At 37.7% G+C, this 19107-nt stretch overlaps 1 non-coding gene and 1 pseudogene across 1 annotated transcript; both read left to right on the top strand.

The window, feature by feature from the left end:
* LOC145583835 (uncharacterized) overlaps positions 1 to 19107 on the top strand; it is a 40291-nt pseudogene that overhangs the window by 17860 nt on the left and 3324 nt on the right.
* LOC145587117 (small nucleolar RNA R71) lies at positions 4255 to 4362 on the top strand. Its single transcript, XR_014101149.1, has one exon. It is a non-coding gene; the product is annotated as a small nucleolar RNA R71 (small nucleolar RNA).

Here is a 19107-nt window from a genome sequence, read left to right as displayed (position 1 = left end):
ATTTAGCTGTAACAATCTTTTTTCACCCGCTGCTTGAGCATCAAAATTTAAACTCTTGATGGCTCAAAATGCTCGGTGTTCTAGCTCGACGGGTAAGTGACATGCCTTTCCATACATCAATCTATAACGCATCATCGATCTTAACCGACCAATCCTTCCTTGTCCTACCAACTGTTTTCTCCAATATAGATTTTATTTCTCGGTTGGATAGTTTGTGGGTGATAACCAATACCAATCCTATGTTGCACTCCATACTTCTTCAACATTGCTTCAAATCGATGCTCCAAGAAATGTGTTCCCCTGTCACTAATTAACACACGTGGTAAACCAAAACGAGGGAAAATAACTTTCTTAAAGAACTTACTTACCACACGAGCATCATTGGTTGGAGTAGCAATTGCTTCAACCCACTTTGAGACATAGTCAACGGCTGCTAGAATATATCGATTTTCATAGGAAGAAGGGAATGGTCCCATGAAATCTATCCCCCATACGTCAAACAACTCGACCTCGAGTATGTTATTGAGTGGCATCTTGTTCTTCTTTGAAATAGTACCGGCACGTTGACAACGGTCACATGCCTTAACATATGCGTAGACATCTTTGAATAGAGTTGGCCAATAGAAACCACATTGTAAAATCTTCGCGGCCTTTTTCGTAGGACCTGCATGTCCACCACATGGTAATTCATGGTAATGAGAAATAATATGGTTTACCTCACCTTCCGGGACACATCTTATAATCATTGCATCCACACATAATTTTTATAAGAATGAATCCTCCCAAAAATGTCTCTTTGCCTCGTAAAAAAATTTCTTCTTTTGTTGAGATGAGTAACCATGAGGCAATGTACCTATGGACAAAAAATTAGCTAAATCAGCATACCAAGGTGATTCAATGTGAGAAAGTGCTAATAAATGTTCATCAGGGAAAGAATCATCAATAGGGAGCTCATCCCCATCCCCCTTATCGAGGAGGATGCGAGAAAGATGGTCGGCGACGACATTCTCAGTCCCTTTTGTATCCCTTATCTCGATGTCATAATCTTGCAATTGAAGGACCCATCGAATCAAACGCGGCTAGGCATGACTTTTAGTCATCAAATATTTCAATGCAGCATGATCTGTGTGAATTATCACCTCCGAACCAACAAGGTACGAGTGAAACTTGTCTATTGAATCAAGAGTTTTACTAGAGTAATAAATAGCGTGAAGTTTTCTATCCTTTTGTTGCCCCAAGACGGCCCCTACCGCACAGTCACTGGCATCACACATAATCTCAAATGGTAGGGTCCAATCCGGGGGTTGCATAACAAGAGCGGAGATCAAAGCTTCCTTTAACCTGTTAAAAGCCTCAAGACAAGCATCAGTAAATACAAATGGGGCATCCTTGGCCAAAAGCTCAGTTAGAGGTCGAGCGATTTTTGAAAAATCTTTAATAAATCGTCTATAAAATCCTGCATGACCAAGAAAGCTCCGAACTCCTTTTATAGAATTAGGAGGGGGTATTCGCTCAATTACCTCTATCTTTGCTTTATCAACCTCAATACCCTTATGTGATACCACATGGCCTAGAACAACTCCTTATTGTACCATAAAATGGCATTTTTCCCAGTTCAAAATTAAATTGACTTCCTTACATCTATGGAGCACCTTTTCCAAATTTTCAAGACATACATCAAAAGATGTTCCATAGACTGAAAAGTCATCCATAAAGACTTCCATTGAATTTTCAAAAAGACCTGAGAAAATTGTCATCATACAACGTTGGAACGTGGCTGGAGCATTACATAACCCAAATGGCATTCTTTGATAGGCTAAGGTGCCATAGGGACATGTGAAAGTAGTCTTTTCCTAATCACATGGATGAATGGGAATTTGAAAGAAACCAGAATATCCGTCCAAGTAGCAGAAAAGGAATGCTTAGCCAAACGTTCAAGCATCTGATCAATAAAGAGGAGGGGAAAATGGTCCTTTCGGGTGGCCTTATTCAACCTCCTACAATCAATACACATTCGCCAACCTGTAACAGTTCTAGTAGCGATTTGCTCACCCTTGTCATTCTTGACAATGGTCATACTCCCTTTCTTTGGAACTACTTGTACAGGGCTAACCCACTTACTATCTGAGATAGGGTAAATTATTCCCGCAGCAAGCAATTTAAGAACCTCTTTTTTAACTATCTCCATCATATTTGGATTAAGTCGTCTTTGAGGTTCTATGGAGGAGGTATGATCGTCCTCAAGAATTATCTTATGCATACAAAATGAGGGATTAATACCCTTAATATCATCAATGGTGTACCCAATAACACTTTTATATTTTCTCAAAACAGTGAGCAGTTGCTCTAATTTCGTGTCATTAAGCTCAGCATTAACAATAACAGGATATGTATTATTAGGACCAAGATATGCATATTTAAGAGTAGAGGGAAGGGGTTTCAACTCTACCTCGGGAGGCGTAGTACTCTCCCTAACACTCGATGCACTAAGGACTTCCTTCACTAGAGCGGCGGTTGGATTGGCTTTTCCTTCCTCAAGTAGCCATGTGTACTCCCTTGTTTCCCAATCTTCCTCATTGACACTTCCCACCAACACCGTTTCAAGTGCATCATCTGTTTTAGTCAAGGGAAGTTGCTCACGTTCTAAGTCATCAAGGACATCCACTTAACAAATAGTCTCTCCCATGAAAGGAGTTCCCATAACATTCAAGAGTGAATATTCCATTTCCTCATCGCCCACCTCAAAAGTGATTTTACCATTCTTCATATCAATGATTGCACCTGCAGTGGCTAAGATTGGTCTACTAAGAATAATTGGGACATGTGCATCCTCTTCCATCTCCATCACAACAAAGTCACACGGGATAAAGAATTTTCCCACACGAAGAAGAACATCTTCAAGTATACCCAAAGGAAATTTAACCGACCTATCTGCAAGTTGTAGAGACATGCGTGTAGGCTTTAGTTCACCCATTTGAAGTTTCTTGCAAATAGAAAGCGGCATGAAACTCACGCTTGCACCAAGATCACATAGTGCCTTGTTAATCTGTATATCCCCAAGCTTCACTGGAATGAAGTAATTACCCAGATCGCCTAGTTTCTTAGGAAGTGTATTTTGCAAAATTGCACTACACTCTGCATTCAACGCAACTGTAGCATTCTCCTCTAGGCTTCTTCTTATTAGAGAGCATATCCTTTAAAATTTTTACATAAGATAGCATCTCGGATATTGCATCTAAGAATGGAATGTTGATGTGAAGCTTTTTCAGAATTTCCAGAAATTTTCCATACTTTTTCTATAACTTAGCTTGAGCCAACCTTTGCGGGAAAGGAGCTTGTGGCACATATGGAACAAGTGGTGGTGGAGTTGATGCCTTTGGCTCTTCCTCAATCGCATTACCATCGACCACCTTCTCTTTTGTGGCTACCTTTTCAACAACCTCCTTTAATGGCTCCTTCATGGGAGGATCTTCCAACTGCTTTCCACTCCTCAAAGTCATAACATTCATATGCCCCTTTGGTGGTTGCTCTGTTTGACCCGAAAAAGCCCCCAGAATCTTCAAAGATTGGCCAACTTGATGAGCAAGTTGACTTATTTGATTTTCCATGAGCTTGTTCTGAGCTTGTAGTTGTTGGATGTTGTCGTTCGTTGTGGTAACGAAGTTCTCCATCATTAACTCAAGGTTGGATTTTTGTGGAGGTGGTTGCATAGGTTGTTGGATTAGAGGTGGTCTTGCTTAGAAACTAGGTGGTGCATTATAATTGTTGTTTTGAGGTGGTGGTGGAGGTGGATTTTGTTGAGCTTGGGTATTCTTGTAAGAGAAATTTGGATGATGTTTCCAACCTTCATTATATGTGTTTGAATGAGGGTCATATGACCTTTTGGGATTCGAAGTGTAGAATGCATTGGCTTCCTCGATCGACATCTCATTTGAATTTTGTGGACAATCAGGTGCAATGTGACCTTGTACATTACACATTTGACAAGTTTCAGGTGAGCCAGATGATGCTGCTTGGAACTTGTCAAACTTGCTTGTCAATGCCTGCATAGAACTAGTCAAAAGAGTTAGAGCATCAACTTCAAATTTTCGGCCCCCAGGATGATAATTGTCATTGGCCGCCATCTTCTCAATTAGCTCATTTGCCTCAGTTGGGTTCTTGGTCAAGAGAGAACCCCCTAATGCAACATCAATATAAATTCGGAACTCATGAGTTAAACCATTGTAAAAGGTTTGGATCAACATCCATTCAGGAATACCATGGTGAGGACATTGTCTCTGCAATCGCTTGAACCTCCTCCATGCTTCATATAAGGACTCATCATCTTACTGCCCTAAAGTAGATAGCTCGTGGTCTGACAATACTAGAGAGGTGTGTCGCGTACCTAACAAAAATAAACCTAACTAGACCACTACTATGTAGACGAGCAAGTAAGGGTCGGATCCCAAGAGACTATGGTTTAACTAATTAAATAGACTCAAGTAACTACTAAGCAAGTAACCAAATCAAATAAGGGAGAATTAATAACTAATTATCAAGGAAAAGCGATTAAACTAAATAATATGATAAGTCAAATACTAAAAACATCCAAGATCAAGCATCACCACGAATACAATTAATGCAATAGTCGTTCTACCCCTAACATATAATTCAATTGATTAAAGAGGAAAAGTAATCCCTGAATAGTACCAATGATCTCTCCCGAGTTATCAATGCCTTCTCTAATCACAATCAAGCCTACTTCCGTGGAATCATGTAAATTAAAGACTTTGAGCACATTACTCTAACTTCCTAGTCATCCATTCAACTACACTCGTGATGAACTTCAAACCCTTAATTGATTTATTCAAACCCGTCAAAACCCAACTCCCGTTGCGATTAAAACAATGGATTAACAACAAAACTAATTATCCCTAATCTAGTATTAGCATGAGCACAATCAATTAAGCATATCAATTACAATTATCATTAGAGAATTTACAGAATTAAATCACGCATCAATCATATTCGGGTTCCGCTAGATCTTGGAATAAGGAAACTACTGACGTAGGGAAAATGTAGGTCGTTATCTAATCTTCCCTAGAGCCAAACAAATTTATAAACACTTAACAAACCTAAATACTAATATAGAGGTAAGTCAAGGGTCGAACCCAAAAGAACGGTAATGTTCAAGCACTCTCAATTATGCACTTAAGCTAGGTCAAAATCAAAGGTAAGAGGTAACACTAACAACTAACAAAACAAACAACCAAACAAATAAAACACTAGGAATGGGATCAACAAGTTATAATGACAATTGCAACAACTTGAGAAGATCATGCCAATCAAAGGTTGTGAAGACTAATGATAAGAGCTATCAATTGGAATCAAAGAGCTATCTCCTAATTGTTAAGCTAGGGTTCACTATGGATAACAAACTAAGAGAATCACAATCCAAACCAATCAATAATTGCAATTCCTAAATCAATTGGTCGTGTCATTAGCAATTACAATGCAATCTAGCATAATTCTCAAGGCCTAATCGAATTACACACATGCAAACCTTCATTAATCATTTTAATCTCAACAATTAATCAACACAATTACCTAATTAATCACAATCAATCAATCATACAAGTTTCACCTAATTCCTAGCCAAACAACTACTCAAGAATCATCATCTATCAGCAATCAACTAAGGAAATCAAGAATCAACAAAATATCAAGAACAATTCCACTATCAAGAATCAAACATCAAAATTAAACCAAACAAACATGAAATTAAACAAAGCAATAAGATGAGATAGAGTGAGATATTCTCATTGATTGATTAAGAAGATCTTCAATACAATTGTCACCATTGAATCTTCAATCTCTCAAACCACCATTGAAATCCCTCACTTTCTCCCTCTAAAACTACTCCAAAACTATCCCTAAAACTAAAGAGAGAAGCTCTCAACCTAAGCTAAGATATGAGATATAAAGTTTAAGCTAAACTTAAAAATCGTCCTCTAAAATAGAAAGGTCAAGGCTATTTTATAATAAAACGAGCGAGGGGAAGCAGAGCAGACCGTGCGCACGCACTAGCTCCCTGTGCGCACTCACAGCAAGGTGCAGAGTAGTCCGTGCGCACGCACCAGCCACCCCGCGCGCGCACACAGCAAGGTACAGAGTAGTCCGTGCGCACGCACCAGCCAACCCACGCGCGCGCACCCCTGCTGAGGTGCTCGTGGCTTGCCTCCTTGCTTGGTTGATCGATCTTCGCGCTCCCGAGAATCCCTATAATCGGTGCACTCGAGGCCATGCCCGCGAGGAGGGCAGCCTTTTATTCTTCAAGCAATTGTACACTTCAGACCTCTTCATTGCTTCCTTAGTGCTCGTACTTGCAGAGCTAGCTTGGTTTGCTTGAGTTGCATGCTTGGATTCCCGAACTTAGCTCCATTGACTTCGTTGAATGCGCTTGAGCTTCCTCCTCGATAATTAAATACCTGGAAACTCGGCACTCCTACAAAACAAGTCAAAGAAACAGAGAAGCGAAAGAAATAGTCGAGAAATGAATAAAATAATAAGAAAACCATCAAAAGCACACATTTCTCTAAACTTATACACAAACACGCAAAACAAGCATTATTATGCAAAAACACAACATAAAATACTAAAAACGATCATAAAAATAAGAAGAAAACCTAGCTTAAGAGTGCCATAAATGGCACGCATCAACTACTCACACATATTAATGAAAGAAAAAATAATATTTAATGAAGAAAACACGATTAATAAACAAATAAAAGTAAAATAAGAAGTAAAGATGAATACCAATTACTTGAAAGAAGAAAAGTACCAATTGTTGATGAACAAAGATCAAAACTTGAAAGTGCAATTTAATTTAGATCTAGAGAGAATATTAGAGTTCTAATGAAGATTTAAAAGCTACAAGATAATAACTAAGTGTGTTTTAGTCGGGTTTACAAAGGGTATTTATAACCCATAAAATAGGAAAACGAGGTCTTCGACACATTGCCCGGGCAGCCAGGGCAATGCTGCCCGGTCGGGCTCGAGAAGCATTCTCACACCTTGCGCCTCTTCTAAAGCCTCCAATCTTCGTACTTCGTCTGCCCGGTCTTCCAGGGAAATGATGCCCGGTCGAACGCGCAAGACAAACTCTGATTGCTGTCTTTGAAGCTCATAACAACACAATTCCTCTCCGCTCTGGCTGCCAGGGCAATGCTGCCCCGCCAGGGCGATGGGAGGAAGATACTTTGTAGTAATATTTTGCTAACCTCTGCTCCTTCCTTCGCCCTGGCTGCCAAGGAAATGTTGCCCTGACAGGGCGGACACGGGAAAATGCTCTTCCATCTTAATAAGCTCTCGTGGCCATCCAAAATAGGTCCAAATCATTCGAAAATCTTCATGTGCCTACAAAAATCAATTAAATAGACCAAGCCACACTAGAGAAGAGAATGTTAGTGAGAAACAGCTCCGTAGAGCTCAAAAACCATACGAAAATAGCTATAAAATGAGGGTAAAATATGGTATGACACGTGTACATCACGACACTTTTGCTAAAATATCGTGATCATATCAATATTGAATGGTGCAACCAACACAGGTCGATCAAGTACTTATTTAAATACATAAACAAAGGAAATGATCGTGTTACGGGTGCACTTTCTGGAGAAAATGGTGATAATGTTGATGAAATAAAATCCTATTATGATTGCAGGTTAGTTTCCCTGATTATACTTTTTAAGTTTCTTAAAATTATATAGTTATTTTTTTTTGGATGTACGTTGGTTAATAAAGTATTTATACATATGTTTAAAAAAAAAAGTATTTATACATATTTTCTAACAAACTGCAGGTACATTTCACCTTGTGAAGCAACTTGGAGAATTTTGGGATTTGACATGCATTATAGATTTCCTCCTGTTGAAAGATTGAGTTTTCATCTTCAAGATGAGCAAAATGTTGTGTTTGAAGACGATGATCCTATGAATTCAGTCATAAACAAGCCTTCAATTGAGAATTCAATGTTCTTAGCATGGATGGGGTGTAACAAGACTGACAAGGAAGCTAGACAACTCACTTATGCTGAATTCCCAAAAGGTTCGTGTGGATCAGAGAAGAAAAACTATGGAGAAAACGAAAAATTAAAGGAAAATATTCTATTGGGAGAATCTACCATGTTCCCCTAGGTTGTAAAGAGAGATACTACTTAAGAGTGTTACTAAATCATGTCAAAGGCCCAACATGTTATGAGGATATAAGAACGATCAATGGTGTTCTGTATCCTTCATTTAAAGATGCTTGCTATGCACTAGGACTATTAGATGATGACAAAGAATACATTGATGGGATTAAGAAGCAAGCTTTTGGGTATCTGCACATTACTTAAGAAGCCTTTTTTCTATGCTACTATTATCTGACAGTCTATCACGACCAGAGTATGTTTGGGAAGCGACATGGCATTTACTATCTGATGATATTATTCACAGACAAAGACGCATTCTACATATTGACGGTAAACATCTTCTCTAAGCAATGTGCTCATTTCTTAGAATAAGTTACATATTAATTAGTAAGAAAAGCCATCTTCAATTTGCTATGTGCAATCTATCTAGATTTCAATTAGCAAGAAACATACATAAATGTGACTAAGCAGACACTTGATCATGTAATATAGAAGTTGACAGGACAAGTGTAATACCCCGTATTTTTTAAACGTATTTTTAATTAATTAATTAATTAGTATTCTCTTAAAAAGAATATTTTAATAATTTATTTTACTATTTGAATTTTTGAGCCAAAATGATATTTGAATTTTGGCGCCAAAAGTATTTTAAAACTCAATTATTATTTTAGATTTTGGGATAAGATTTATTATCCATTTATTTTATTTAAAAACCGGATTGTTTATATATATTTTGGATATTTTAATTAAACAAAATTATATTTTAAGAGAGCAGAATTTCCAAAATAATTAACTAGGAATTTTCGGATTTTCTTAGTGGAATTAAATAGTGAATAATTGGTATTTTCCTAATTAATTATTTTATACAAAATATATTATTTACGCAATCATTTTTCATCCTTAAAATCTAGCAAATATTTCCCTAAAACTATAAATGGAGGTTCGAAAATATGAGCATAGATATGCTCAATGTTTTCGGCCACCATATGCTAATTTTGGGTTTATTTTGTTAGTTTTGTATTTTAATTATCTTCCTCAAATTCCTTATTTCCTTAATTCCTATTTTCCATCTCACAAAGATTTGACCATCTTATTTTCCTACCTTATATCTTCCTTGATTATTCTCCAAGTATTCTCTTTTGCCATATTATAATTCATGACAACACACCTTCCTTAAATTAATTATTCTTAGTCACTTTAATATTAAAATTTCCATAATTCTTTAACTCTCTTTTCCAAGTAATTTCCTTAATTCTTTTTACCATAATTATTTCTACATTTTCCTACCATAATTCTTTCATTCATGAGCCTATAAATACCCCCTTCATACCTCTCATATTCTTCACACCAAAACTAAATTCTCTTTTTCTCTCTTATTCTTCTTTTCCCTAAACCATTTTCATACTTTTCTTCTCCTCTTTTCATACAAATATTATCCCGTCTACCTTTGAAGCCAGTTTTCGGGCACTTTTGGTCAGTTTTTGGGGTATTGATGTCACAGAAGATTGTTCCTCTCAAAAAAATCCTTGAGGTTAGGCTCAAGAATCACCCAATTCGAAGTTATATTGAAGGAGTTATGACCTCTGCAAGTTCTTCCTATTCTTTCAAACGAAAATTCAATTCTCTTTAATCCTATTCTTTTATCTTCTTCATGGTTAGTTTTCTAAAATACAAATACCTATTTCAAAGCTATAATTTTATATTAAAGTATTATTTTAAAAGAGTTTTATGGTCCATGCACATTAGATTTAAGTTTATATTGTGATAATGTAGACACCTAAATGTGTCTCCCCAAAACCAAACCCAGTGATGAATACCTTTTGCGTCGAATCATAATCGAACAAGGTGAAAGTGTGAAAGGTCAAGTGTAGCGGTTGGTTTTTATTAAAATTCTTTCTTTCTGTTTTCGAAAACAACTTTATTCTATGAAAACAGCCAATCCAGTTTAGTTTGGTCTACGACAAGGGTCCAATAATAATGTAGTTGGATGGAGCTTGCAAAGAGCTTTCCAACGGCATATTATAAGCCCAATTCCGATGAATAATGAGGAAGTTATGGCCAAAATACTAAACTGGGCCCGGTTTGATCTTTACATGCGGCCTAATGATCTAGGGGAGGGCCCAATGTTAATTATTATTCCTAAGGTTATTAGAATTAATTATAGTCTTCTAGAATTCTCTAGAAGGTTCTCTTTAATCTTAATAAAATTAGAATTAATAATTATATTTTGATAAGTTTTATTTGGAATAAAATATTATTTTATGAAAAATACGATTTCAGTTTTCATACGGACTTTACAAATCGATTTTGATTGATAAGTGGACTCCGTGTTTGAAAGCGCGTAGGAGTCTAGGTTGTCGCCAAACGACAGGCCTGTCGCCACGCGACAGACCTTGTCGCCTAGCGACAAGGTCGGTTTTGCAGCGACATAGTGGAGTTTTATTCCTTATCAAATTCTACCTATTTCCGGACTGTTTTCTTATAAATAGGGTCCTAAACCTCCTTCTTTAACTATCAATCATCAACAATAATTCACAATCATCAATTCTCATCATCAATTCTCTCTATGCTCTCATCTCTCTAGCTTTTCATAAACAAAATTCCGCATACACGAGATCTAGAAACACCTAGCCGAGTTCGAAGTTGCCTTCGCCCTAGACGTGAAAGGTTATAATTTCTGAGGGTTTGGTCCCTAATCTCTATTTCAATTATTTAATTTGATTGTTTGATTTTATATTTTCCTTGAAGTTACTAACGCGTGTATTTTGTTATTAGAAAGAGGTACGAGGCATCAAAGTTATGTAATCTTATTGCTCTATTCTTGTAGAAAGCATGCTTAAATTTGTTTAATTCCTAGCATCATGTTAGGATGTTATTATTGTTTTCTAGTATCATGTTTAGGGTGTCTTTTACTTTTTTCTAATATCATGTTAGTATCATGTTAGGGCTAAAGCTTTGATTTTTATTGCTTAGTGACATGCTAGGGTTTGTTATTAATCTTGTTAGTATCATGCCTAGGATCTTGCTATTATTATGCTTTAGCGTTATAATGATTATGATTATTATTATTATGATGATTGTTATCATGTTGCTTGATATATTATATTCATTGTTATTGCTTGATCACGCCTTTTATGCATGTTTAAAGGGAATTTGTACTTGTAATCACGCTTAATAAGATAATTAATTATCTTGTTTAGGGCTAATATGGTTATAATTCAAGTGATCGCCAATAATAGTTTTATTTGTGCATTAATATTCAACCAACATAGATAAACAGGTTTAGGGTTAACCTATTAATTGCATGTTAATCAGAAAGCGCATATGAATACCAAAATAATGAAGTAGAGGCCTATTATTAGGGCAGGTTCAATCTCTTTTAGGTTGGATTTGTACCTTCATCCCCGAACCCTATTTGGTTCAAGACCTTTTGGAGTTGACGATCTCATGGATTGTTAAGGGGTGTAATCTTCACCTTGTGAACGGTTTACAAGTTCCTAAAACTTGTTGGCGACTCTTTTGCTCTAGCTTCCTTCCCTTTGGACGCCACCATGCTTGAGTGTATGATCACAGTGGGGCTCAAGTTTGGGATGGCTTGAAATATTCCCTACTGTTTTTGGCGACTCCACTGGGGAGGATTTCTATTTTAATTCCTGAAATTTATTTCGGCAATGATTTAGAATGAGTGGATGAGACTAAAAAAAAGTAAGTATTTCATGTACGTAATTTTGATTAGCATTATTGTCATATGCATAAAAAAGGTCCTCATTGGATAGACCATCCGAAATGAGTCAAAAACATAGGATTTTTACACGTAGGAAATTTGAGAAATATCTTTCACAACTAAAATTGAAATAATGCTGCGAAATCTGGAAAATTCTAAGAACGTAGATACCTGCTGAGGCATGTAGGAACTAGCGCCTAGAAAACAGGGCTTGTCGCCTGTAAAGTGCTTCTGTCGCCTGGCGACAGTTCTGTCGCTTGGCAACAGAGGTGCTTTTGCGGCGACAGTCCCTGTAGTCTGGCGCCAAGTTCTTCCAATACCGAGCCAGAACTCTGCCTTCTTGTTTTGACCATTTCTAGCACTGTTGGCTCGATTCTACTTCCTGATTGAGTTTTTCTCTCTTTTCTGAAACCCATATGTGTTCTACATATGGACATAACCCTCTGGGGGTTCACGCTCCATCTACCCAATCGAACGCTCCTGGCAACGACGGGTACATCCGAGTTTGTGAATCCACCAAACCGTGGAAGCAAGTTTTTAACTTGCGGGGTCCCATCCATACGCGCCAACCCTTCCAAAGGTAAGGCTTCCGCGCGATGCATCCGGAGTCATAACCATGGACCTTCTTTGACTAACCCATATCCTTGAACTTTAGAGAACTAGAGCCATGGCTAGGTTGCAAACTCATTGCATCATATTGTGGCTATTTGAACTATTTGTGCATTCTTTGCTTGTGCATACCCTATATGTGTTAACCGTTTGTTTGACTTGTGTTTAAGTCTAAATAAACTAATTAATGACTAAAAAGGACTTTGTCTAACTAATCAATTAATTAAAGACTAATAAAGTAATTAATATGACTTAGTACGACTGTAGGCATGTCCCCTTAAAGTAAGCTTACTGGAAACAGTCCCAGATTAATGTTCCAGCAATGGCGCAGAAATTTGGGCTGTGGCGCCGCAGTTTACTGCTTGTCGCCTGGCGACAGATTTGTCGTTTGGCGACAAGCTTCAAACTGTGGCGACAGTTCTGTTGTTCCGGCGACAGTCCAGATTCTTACTCGAGTCATCACGACGAGTCTAATTAAACAGTCTGCTAATCAGTTTAACCAATTTGTTAATGGCTTTATCCATGTTTAAGTCCTTAATTGAGTCTAGGCACTTAGTCCCATGGTCATACATAAGAGTCAAAGCATGTCACGTACACTCACTAGTGTTAGCACTCACTTTATATAGTCACCATGACCATGTCTTAGGTTCATGCATGAGTCGGTTTTTTCCGTCATTTGAGTTGGGGGTACATTCTATTCCTAATTTTTTTCATATCTCTCCATCTGCATCATCTTTCCATTCTCTACATGCTTTCCCCACATCACAATATTCATTCTTCCTACCTTCTTCCATCTATTGCATGTTGAATAGAGTTGAGTCAAATAATTAACAACGAATATCCCTCAATTTCCCTTTCCACACCACTTGGTCAAGGAGAGAAGAGCACTTAACCAAGACAACACTTTTGATAAAGCATCACTTTTTTTTTATAAAACAAAAGGGTTGTAGTAATGGCCGGCGAAAAAGAAATTTTCTTGAGTAATATAAGTGAAAGCTCGTCAAGCCTGGAAAAGGATGTTCAGGAATTACGAAATATCGTTGTCACGCTTATGGGTGCAATAGAAGGACTAAGAGATTGGATAATGGTTATCGAACAGCGTTCTCACTATCAACACCATAGAGGCCATGATCACACCACCGAAGTATGTCTCGCTCTCAAAGATCGTGTTCAAAACCTCATTGATTCAAGTCTCCTTCATGTTCCTCCGCGCGACAAGAAGGCCAGGATTAGTAACGATAACAACAGTGGCTGTAAAGGAAAGAAGAACGATTATCCTTCTTCTTCCGAAAACACCTACTCTAGCAACAGTGTTGGTACTTTCGACCTTAATGAAATCTTAGCCATGAATAATCGAGGATTTAGAAAGCAACTAAGAAAGGATTTCACCCCTATTGGAATTAGCTACGATGATGCTTTCGATCGACTCCATGCAAAGAAACTCATTACTCCTATTGGACCCATTCAAGATCCCCCACTTGAGAAGAGATTGCCTAGTTGGAACCCAAATGTACGCTGCAAGTACCATCAAGGTAGGGGTCATACTACCGAGAGCTGTTGGAAGCTAAAGGAAGCAATCCAATATTTGATCGACAATAACGAGCTTCCTATACCTCCAGTCGGCAAGAAGACCGAATGATAATAAGGCACAAGACAAGAGGCGAGCTTCAACGACAAGATTTCGTGACCTCTTTTTCTTTTTCTTTTTTTTCATTTTTCCTTTCCCCGATAAGTCTAGCAATAGGCACCTTCTTCCTTAGATTTTTTTTTATTTTGTATGTTTCTTTTCTCCCTTTAATAAAATGAGCATTTGTTTCCTTTCATGTGATCATTACATTGCATTGCATTTAAAAAAAAAAACGTCGAACTAAGCATAAGGTATACCAATGATTTGAGGCACCCCTTGTAGCCACATCATATCACCTTTCACCCTTTAAAAAATAAATCCTTTTTTGATAAACCACTTTGAGCCTCGTCTAACGATAGACCTATCATTTTTCAACCCATATCTACCTAACCTTGGGATGGGATGGTGTGCAACTTATGCAATTTTCAAAGAACGAAAGCTTGAATGATTTTACATAAAACTCAAAAATTCAAAAAGCAAAAATGATAAAAGTGTACAAAAGGGCAAGTGTTCCAATGTCATTGACATGAACATATCTTTGATATGAACACGTCTCAGATTGCGTCTCTTATCGAGTGCTCGGTACCGTGCCTGAGAAACATGAATGCCAAGTGAGTGATAGACCGCATGATCGGGATTGCCCACGCTTATAAAAAAAAATTGAATTTGAAAAAATGATAAAGCAAAAAGAGAGAGCAAAATATAAAGAGTTAAAACACTCAAGCATAAAAATACAAAGATTCAAAAGCAAGGTTGCACACCTCGGGGGCTTACCTAGGGTGTTGAGCCTTTATCCCTTTCTTCTTCAAACCTTTAGCCTAACCACGTTACAACCCTTAAAAGACCTTTTTGAGGTATACACACTTGTGCGAGGTTCGACTAGAGCTACGTTCGGCCTGATTCCTAATGGATACTTAGGCAACCACACATCGAGGTGCGGTCGTAATAAACATGCATTCATATTCACATTCACACACTCACACCATGATCATATCAAGGAATTTCCAATGCTCATCCTTTTCCATTTAGAGCTAGACTTGGGGGCTTGATCCTTACATTATTAGCCTACCCAGCCTAAGAGTCACCACCATTTGACTCTTTTCAATATATTTTTCCACACACTTAGCCCTTGCGGCCTAACTTTAGTGTCACCATCACACACATCACACATACATGACCAAATAATCCTACCTTTAGGAACCCTTTGTCATGAAATCTTAACACGACGCTGAAACATGCCTTTTTATATCAACATCACTCATCAATCATAATCATCATTGCATCACAAAGTATGAATCACTTAGCCTCCGCGCCTAAGTTACCTAAATACTTTCATCTTTAAGTCAACTAGGATAGTCTAAGATGTTACAATCCTTGTACTGTGAGAGACAACATTAACGGATTAAGCTCATTTAACATGCACCTTCAAAAACTTCACTTCGATTCTTTTTTGCGTCTTTCTTTTTTGGGAGAAAGTCAGTACCCTCCACAAAAAATGACGGAATTTTTTTTTGCTTTTTTCTGCATCGCACAATCACATTATAATGCACACACGAGTCATGTACGTTGAGTCATGTCACCTCGAATTGAGTCTAACGCATGTGTCAAAACACATTAAATCACATAAGAGTCACACACGTGTCAAAACACATTGAGTCAACCTCAAGTCAGTCAATCACCTTAGGTCAACCCTAAGAAAAACACCAGCAAAGCCTTTTGGCAATCTTTTGATTCTTACAAGATACAACCATTCAGCAAAGCTCCTGTTCACAGCCAACCGAACGATCTCAACAAACATTCAAGTATCAAAGCTCTTTGCTCAGAGACGCGTGGGCATCCTATCAAAGCTCTTTGCTCAGAGACGCGTGAACGTCCCTCTAAAAGCTCTTTTGTTCAAAAACGAGTGAACATCCCTCTAAAAGCTCCATTGTTCAGAGATGAATGAACATTCCTCAAAAAGAAGCTCTTTTGTTCAAAAACGAGTGAACATCAGCGGCGACAAAGCCTGTCGCTTGGCGAAAAGAATAAATAGCGGTGACAAGCAGTTTCGGCTAGCGCTGGAGCAGCGACAGAGTACAGGGCTCCATAATATGGTTATGTGAACCTTGTGCAGCAATTTCGGGTTCCTTGGTACGCCAGTTAGCCCCTATAAGCAATTTGACATGATTAAGTAATCGGCTCGATTACAATCGCAATAGGTGATCAACCTGATAAAAGATCGTCTCACTTAGCTTAAAGCGCCTAAACATTGGCTCAAAGGCACCGACATAATGGTTCACAAGCAGCAGAAGCGCCGACGTACTGGCATAGTGGAAGCAAAGTTCAAGCGAACTTTATAGGATCAACAGGCATTGGTCTTCGGTGATATTCTTCAGAGTATTGTCACAACAAATGAGGATGGCTACAAGCAGAGTTATCTTCGGCGTTCCCTAGCTTGTGGAGGGTTGTCACAAACAACTGAAGATGGCTACAAGCAGAGTTATCTTCGATCGTGTTCCCTAGGATGTGGAAGATGGTCACAAAAAAACTGAAGATGGCTACAAGCAGAGTTATCTTCGATCATGTTCCCTAGGATGTGGAAGATGGTCACAAAAAAACTGAAGATGGCTACAAGCAGAGTTATCTTCGATCGTGTTCCCTAGGATGTGGAAGATGGTCACAAGCGGCGGAGAATGACTACAAGCAGAGTCATCTTCGATGAAATTGGAGGCAGCTATAAGCAGAGCGGTATTCAACAAAACACCACAAATGCAACAAAACGGTTACTCTAGAGACGTGTGCTCGACGGTGCAAGATACGTGTTTCTTAACTCTTTTATCTGTTTAACTAATGCTAGTTTGCAGGTATTGGTGTTAAAAGAATAATTTAAGATCGCAGAACGTTCTGAATCATTCTCCGTCCCTATCGCTACTTTGACTTTCGTTTTCGAAACTTGCGTTTCACCAAACTCGGTCAAAGTGGGGGCTTCTGTAGACACCTAAATGTGTCTCCCCAAAACCAAACCCAGTGATGAATACCTTTTGCGTCGAATCATAATCGAACAAGGTGAAAGTATGAAAGGTCAAGTGTTGCGGTTGGTTTTTATTAAAATTCTTTCTTTCTGTTTTCGAAAACAACCCTATTCTATGAAAACAGCCAATCCAGTTTAGTTTGGTCCACGACAAGGGTCCAATAATAGTGTAGTTGGATGGGTCTTGCAAAGAGCTTTCCAACGATATATTATAAGCTCAATTCCGATGAATAATGAGGAAGTTATGGCCAAAATACTAAACTGGGCCCGGTTTGATCTTTACATGCGGCCCAATGATCTAGGGGAGGGCCCAATGTTAATTATTATTCCTAAGGTTATTAGAATTAATTATAGTCTTCTAGAATTCTCTAGAAGGTTCTCTTTAATCCTAATAAAATTAGAATTAATAATTATATTTTGATAAGTTTTATTTGGAATAAAATATTATTTATGAAAAATACGATTTCAATTTTCATACGGACTTTACAAATCGATTTTGATTGATAAGTGGACTCCGTGTTTGAAAGCGCGTAGGAGTCCAGGCTGTCGCCAAACGACAGGCCTGTCGCCACACGACAAGCCTTATCGCCTGGCGACAAGGTCGGTTTTGCAGCGACAGAGTGGAGTTTTATTCCTTATCAAATTCTACCTATTTCCGGACTGTTTTCTTATAAATAGGGTCCTGAACCTCCTTCTTTAATCATCAATCATCAACAATAATTCACAATCATCAGAATCATCAATTCTCATCATCAATTCTCTCTATGCTCTCATCTCTCTAGCTTTTCATAAACAAAATTCCGCATACACATGATCTAGAAACACCTAGCCGAGTTCGAAGTTGCCTTCGCCCTAGACGTGAAAGGTTATAATTTCTGAGGGTTTGGTCCCTAATGTCTATTTCAATTATTTAATTTGATTGTTTGATTTTACATTTTCCTTGAAGTTACTAACGAATGTATTTTGTTATTAGAAAGAGGTACGAGGCATCAAAGTATGTAATCTTATTGCTCTATTCTTGTAGAAAGCATGCTTAAATTTGTTTAATTCCTAGCATCATGTTAGGAAGTTATTATTGTTTTCTAGTATCATGTTTAGGGTGTCTTTTACTTTTTTCTAATATCATGTTAGTATCATGTTAGGGCTAAAGCTTAGATTTTTATTGCTTAGTGACATGCTAGGGTTTGTTATTAGTCTTGTTAGTATCATGCCTAGGATCTTGCTATTATTATGCTTTAGCGTTATAATGATTATGATTATTATAATTATGATGATTGTTATCATGTTGCTTGATATATTATATTCATTGTTATTGCTTGATCACGCCTTTTATGCATGTTTAAAGGGAATTTGTACTTGTAATCACGCTTAATAAGATAATTAATTATCTTGTTTAGGGATAATATGGTTATAATTCAAGTGATCGCCAATAATAGTTTTATTTGTGCATTAATATTCAACCAACATAGATAAACAGGTTTAGGGTTAACCTATTGATTGCATGTTAATCAGAAAGCGCATATGAATACGAGAATAATGAAGTAGAGGCCTATTATTAGGGCAGGTTCAATCTCTTTTAGGTTGGATTTGTACCTTCATCCCCGAACCCTATTTGGTTCAAGACCTTTTGGAGTTGACGATCTCATGGATCGTTAAGGGGTGTAATCTTCACCTTGTGAACGGTTTACAAGTTCCTAAAACTTGTTGGCGACTCTTTTGCTCTAGCTTCCTTCCCTTTGGACGCCACCATGCTTGAGTGTATGATCACAGTGGGGCTCAAGTTTGGGATGGCTTGAAATATTCCTTACAGATGACCTTATGGTTATGTTATTTGCAAGGTGTATTCATGATTGGACTTTGAAAGTGCGAAGTGTTGATTGATATTCGAAATCAAGGTACGTTTAGGTGGCTAGATACCTTTGAAATTGATTGGTTTGAATAACATATTTTGAATGATTTTATGATGA

The sequence above is a fragment of the Chenopodium album genome, chromosome 16, assembly GCF_948465745.1.
Source record: "Chenopodium album chromosome 16, dcCheAlbu1.1, whole genome shotgun sequence".
NCBI classification, from domain to species: Eukaryota; Viridiplantae; Streptophyta; class Magnoliopsida; order Caryophyllales; family Amaranthaceae; genus Chenopodium; species Chenopodium album.
This window is presented reverse-complemented; position numbering and strand designations above follow the sequence as displayed.